The sequence below is a fragment of the Strigops habroptila genome, chromosome 7 (assembly GCF_004027225.2).
Source record: "Strigops habroptila isolate Jane chromosome 7, bStrHab1.2.pri, whole genome shotgun sequence".
Taxonomy (NCBI): domain Eukaryota; kingdom Metazoa; phylum Chordata; class Aves; order Psittaciformes; family Psittacidae; genus Strigops; species Strigops habroptila.
The window spans coordinates 69,317,344-69,323,397 of record NC_044283.2 but is presented as its reverse complement, the minus strand read 5'-3'; the positions used below and the strand labels follow the sequence as shown (position 1 = coordinate 69,323,397).

Sequence of the window (6,054 nt, the reverse complement as noted above, 5' to 3'; positions counted from 1 at the left end):
TGTCTCCGAGCAGTGTTTCAGTAACCTAAAAGACAAGGTTTGTATTCTTGCTCACAGTAAGGTTTTGATTCAGAGGTCCATTGGTATTAGCAATGTCCTTATACTGCTGTTGAACTTTACATATAGACCCACTGACTATTTGAGAGATCTAAATCAGCACAGTTTCCCTGAAGGCGTCGGATATGTATTGACTTAACCAACTGAAGATCTGGCCTCACATGGACACAACTTATCTCTTGAAATCAAAATTCAGTGCCTCTTCTATTCTAATGGTTTTAAATATGTATCTTGAGTAATTGCTGCATGGTAACATATTTGATTGACATTCAACATGAGAAAGCTTGCAAGCTTCAAATACTTATTGAGACAGTTCTATATTGTTTTAGTGGGGAAGATGAAGAAAGACTAACTTTTCTTGATGAGGGTGGAGTGGGAATCCATGAGCTGCATGAAGAATTTCACAGCAAAGAATATTATTTTGTCATGTATTTTAAGCTGCTAGCAGCGCAAGCTTGACTATGTGGGGATTGAATGGCAAATCACTAACCCCTGTCACAAATGCTCAGTCTTTTTCTCTGGCTTGGAAATTAAGGGTCAATTCATGTAACAGAAAGATGACAGTAAATCAGAAGTACTGATGCATGAGAATGGGAATAATTGTTTGTGATTTTCATGAGAAGATTGCCAGTTTGCAGGATTTAAATTGCATGCAAACTGTTTTTTACATCTCTAATTGAAGATGTGTTGTCTTTAGGGAGGGTTGACTTGACATTGACAAACTTCAACAGAATACAAAGACATGAAAATGGGCTTGTGTTTGCCTTAAAATTGATTCACTGGCTCATACTGTGATGTTCCTTTTATTCCTAGGAATGCTGTAGGATGCTGAATTTACTTCTGCCTGAGACTAAAGGTGCTAGTTACACAGCAGTGATAAGTGGTGTTGAAGCACAAACAGGCCATGCAGAAAGACTTCAATTTCCAAAGCAGTGTCTTTTATTTTTGAGATTAAAACAAGTGAAAAGGATGATTTTCAAGTGATGGTGTTCATGAGAGTTTCTTGTTAGTGAGTAAAATTCACCCCAGAGCAGACACAAGATGTTCTATAGATTTTATTTTTTAAAACTAGATAGTCATTAGACTAGGAGGTGTGTATGCATTTAGGATGCATTCATCCTGTATAGACATAATTTGGGAATCTTATCTAAGTTTTTGAGGTGATACAGCAATGTGTATTACTTAGATTCATTAAAATACAATATATATTGCTAAATAATGGACTTCTTTTGCAGGTTTTTTTTGAAGATTCCTGTATCTTTTCCTTTCTAAAAATTGTACATTGTGCTGGTTTTGTTGTTGTTGTTGTTGTTTTTATTTAGTTTTAAATATCTAAAGAACAGGTTTGGATTTCTTCTGTACCTGCAAAAATCACTTTTTTTTTTCCAGAGGAGTTATTGCAAAGTGATATAAGATGGTGTAATTTCTAGGAGCTGAGTATTTTGTCAATAAAATTCAAGGCATGATGTAAGAAAAAGAAGATAGGATGAATTCTAAAAAAAAAAAAAGGATGCTGTTAGCTCAAGGATGTTGTCCTTTTGATATGGCTAATCCAAGGCTTGTCATTTTTCTCTCTTTAAATATTTAATAAAAATAATGCAAAATTACATAATGATGTTAACTTTATTCAAAATTATGATAAAAAGCTGGAATATTTTTAGTAATGTATAGCACATTTAATTTGTGAGGCTTCAGATTTACAGCAGAGCTGCATTCTGCTGTATGCCAAATGTACAGATCAAATCCATTTCCAAGCATTGATACAGTGTTCTTAAGAAAACAGACTAAAGCATGTTACATAATTGCAAAACTACTTTGTACAGATAAGAGAATTTTAGAAACTAGTTCAACAAAAGGTTTAGTCAATGTTCATCATAAGAGAAGCATACCTGGAGGCTGGAGATGCAAGAGTGCCTTTCTGTTCTATTTTACCCACTCAGTTCTCTTCTATTTATATGAGAAAGTCAGGAGATCAGCTAGAAATTACAACCTAACCTGTGGTTTTACATGGCAGTTTTTGAGAAGTGAACATCAATAACATGTTAGAGACCATGAGACAATGCAGGCTCACAGGGGGCTTTGAGAGAATTTTTTGTAATGAAGATATGTTTCCTGACCTGAATCTTGAGATTTACATTGCCTGTTTAATCATCTTGTCTGTCCCTCTTCTGAAAACAGGTAGAAATGAATGTAGATGTTTCAGATCTATAACAAATAATAACATATGGCTGGTTGCTCAACACATGCATTTTCATCTGATTGTACTTGAGGATGAATGAGTGGGTTATTCATGCCTTGTCTAAAATAAATTTGCATTTATGAATTGGCAGAAACAGACGTATTCTCTGGATGACTGTTAAAGAGCCTGGTACACCACCAAGGACTTCAATGACTCAGCTGTCAATGGATATTATTATTAAATCCTAGGGACTAAAAAGCCTCAAAGAACTTTGTTACAGCTTTATGAAGATTAGATTTTTGTCATCTTTTCCTCAGCTGGGTTTCACCTTACTCTGTGTGCAATCCTCTGATTTCCTAGTTTGCTCACAGAGTGAGAGCATGAGTATGAATAGCCCTTAGTTTAAACGTACCTTATTACTATAGTCTGAGCTTGGCCCTTGACCTTAACCTCTGCCCCCCCCCCCCCTCCCCGAAAACTGCAGTTTTTCCTCTAGCTCTAGTTTGTGGAGAAAAAGGGCAAATTTCCAGAGCAGAGCCCCTTTGCTTTGTCAGGGTAACATGTTTTGAACACGTCTATTGTGGTCATGAAGCCAAATTAAAAAGAGGTCATTGCAATAGTACTGTGTATTTCAAAAGATTACTTAAAATATTCAATATGCATGTAAAGAATATGTGAGTATATTATATTATTTGATGTTGTAATATCTTAGTGTAAATAGAGGCGCTCCTCTGAATTGAAAAATTATTAGAAAAGGCACTTGCTGACTGCATAAAGAATTTTATTTTTAAAAGAATATGGCTGCAAATAGACATTCTGCCAATTTCTCACAGAGGAACCATACTGTACAACAAAATACAGCACAATGCATTCCATCTTTTGAAAAATCTTTTTTCTTCTTTTTTCCTTTTTTTTTTTTTTTTGCATTTATGTGTAATTTCAAAGTACAGTTAGGGTACAGGATCTCTTGATTTGGCCACAGCTGATAACCCAAAGATTATAATTTTTCTTCTTTCTTAAAGCTCCTCCTGGACAGCAAGCAAAGGAAAAGATGTGAAAAAATTTCACATCAGGCAAAACTTAAGGTTTTCATTCTGGTTATCATCTGCATGATCTTTATTCAAATTGGGAATAAATCACATAAAAAACAGTAGCTAATAAACTCTTTGTTGTTTCTTCAGGTAATATCCATCATTTCAGAGAACTGGGGTGGTTTCAGGAAAAAAACAGCCAACAACAACCATCCAAACAAAGCACTTTTTGGAGCTGCAGTTTTGGTGCACAGATTATCCGAACATGTCAGTGCTTGCAAGAGGGAACAAAAGATTGTCTCTTAAGAACAAGAACTGTATGTTAACTTTTCATTCTTTCTAGCCACACACATGCAAGCTTGAATTAAAGGTCCCATATATTTGCATGCAGCCTGGGGAGTATATTTCAAAGCACTTCTCATTGGGCTTCATGTGTTCTGGTAGTTTCAGGCAAATCTTTACAGTAGATTTAGTGGAAGCAGAAGCTTCCCCAAACACTTACTGAGTCTGACTACTTTTTACACTTATTTTACATTTGAACAAAACCCCCCTGAAATTGGACCAAATTAAATAAATCCGCTTATTGGAAATCAATTTTCATAAAATAATCCCTTTAGTAAAATAGCTACCAGAATACTTCGCACATATCAGAATGGTAAAATGAAATTGATGCAGCTTTATAGCAATATTAAGATTATATTGACACGCTCTCCCTGCACCTGGAGACTTACCATACAGTATACTCATCACATATAACGGTTTTATATAATCTAAATCATACTGTAAGACCTTTCTAGGGTCCAATGCACTGAGTTTGTGGCGGGCCTTACTTTTTGTAAAACTGTTTGTTTTCCAAAAGTATACTGTTTATGGGACTATTCCTGAGAAGGGAGAGCTCAAGAAATCTCTGTAACATCTTTGGATGAAACGGATACTGAAAAATGTAAAGTGAAAGGATGAAGCCCATCAGTCCCCAGACTGGATTGCCTTCACTTGCCTTGCTGGAGGTAAGAAATAACTGCATGCTACTTCTTTTCCATTCCATTTGAAATAGTAATTCATTTACTTTGATTTTTTTTTTCCACATTTCTTCAGTTAGGTATACACTTTTTTTTTTTTTTTTTACCTTCTTTGAAAAATAATTTGTGTAACTCAGAGGTTTTCCTGGAGATTCTTTTTTAAAAATGTCACTAGGTTCTTAGAAGCTTGTTGCTCAGAGTTGTTTGGGACTTGAGGTTAATTAAAAATTTAAAAAAAAAAAAAAAGAGGCTGAAAGTATCAAGTAGTCACTTGTTTACTCTTCTTAAGCTGTTTGGGAGAAGCATATGATTTACTTTCTGTTGGAGACTATATGTATGCCATGTTATATATTAGCTGATGCCTAATACAGCATGTTAAAAAGCAAATCTGTATTACTTTACCTCAGCTTCTATATTCAGCAGATTAATTTTAATGCATGTCACGTAGTGTATGAACCTGTAAGTAAAAGTACTTTTCAGATATAGAAAAAAAAATCAGGCTAGTAATTAGAACCCAACTTTCCTTGCATTGACAGCAGCCAAGTCATTTATTAAGTCAATGTAGCAGAGTAACACGACAACATCACACTTGATTGAAATCTTGGCCTAGTCTGACAGATGTTTTCAACTCATTGTCAATCTCAAGTATGTTTTAATGAGTTTCAAGTGGCTGGAGCTCCCCTCTGCAGATGCCACTGTTACTGAAACCGTGAAAAGAATCTTTAGGGCAGTGACAGCATGGAAAATTCTTTTGAGTAAGTGGTATATCAGAAGAAATCCTAACTAGCAACACAAGTGCTGTTTCTGAGGATGATCCTCACCTGCTTAATGTGTTGGGCTTGTGCAAGATCAGCAGGGTTTATGTGAATACCCCAAATTATGAAAGCATTTGATTCTTGAAAATAAAGGTGACATTTTGGAAGAGAGAATTATTCAGGGGTTACTGGTGATTCCTGTTTCCACATTACTCAGGAAAAAAAAATTGTGGAACAGTTGGTTTTTCTGCTTACACTCTGAGTCTGTCTGGGAGTCAGAAGAACAAAAGTATATCAGAATAGGGAAAACAACACATATTTTATATCGGGCTGAGCAGAAATGATGGTGGCTCTTCAACTGCAATAGAATAATAGATTCAAACTAGATCAAGTGCAAAGCTGCTGATCATAGCACTTACCTAGTTGCACAGTGGATATGCACAGCAGAGTAGACAAGTGGGATTATTGAGAAAAAGAGACTGAGATACAAGGAATGCCTAAGGTGTCAGTCCGTTTAATTCTTCACTTTGATAGGGTTTATTAAGTTCTTTGCCGGGCAACAGACCAAACAGATGTAAAATGAATTTTGGGCAAACCAAGTTTTGGAATGTTGCCATATGAATAAAAGAGCCCTACCTAAAGCTTGGTGAAGCATAAAGTGACTGATTGAGCCTTTTCATGACAATGTTCTCTTCATTTTCCATCTGCTGAAATTTGTATGTTCTTCCTATCTCTTTCTTCTTGTATGTAGTAGGATAAATTTCAATATTTAGATGTATTTAGGATTGAAAAATGTTACAAGAAACCAGTTAAAATGCAGAATGGATAAGTTCTTTTCATCCCACTTCAAAAAATTAGACAAGAGCAGGTTTATCTCTGAGTAGGTGATAGATTTTGGACACAACTCATTATCATCTTCATTGGTCAGTTGAATGTGAGCAGTATTATGTCATTTAACTTACTTAACAGCCAGACAGAAACACCATTAAATTTCCCAGTGAAGAGAAGTCTCG

General features: G+C 35.4%; 1 long non-coding RNA gene across 1 annotated transcript in view; it reads left to right on the top strand.

Moving 5' to 3' along the window:
* Positions 1-4,105: 4,105 nt before the first annotated feature.
* LOC115610997 overlaps positions 4,106-6,054 on the top strand; it is a 45,446-nt gene continuing 43,497 nt past the window's right edge. Inside the window, exon 1 of the long non-coding RNA XR_003992424.1 lies at positions 4,106-4,274. This is a non-coding gene — a long non-coding RNA (uncharacterized LOC115610997). The remainder of the gene's footprint in view (positions 4,275-6,054) is intronic.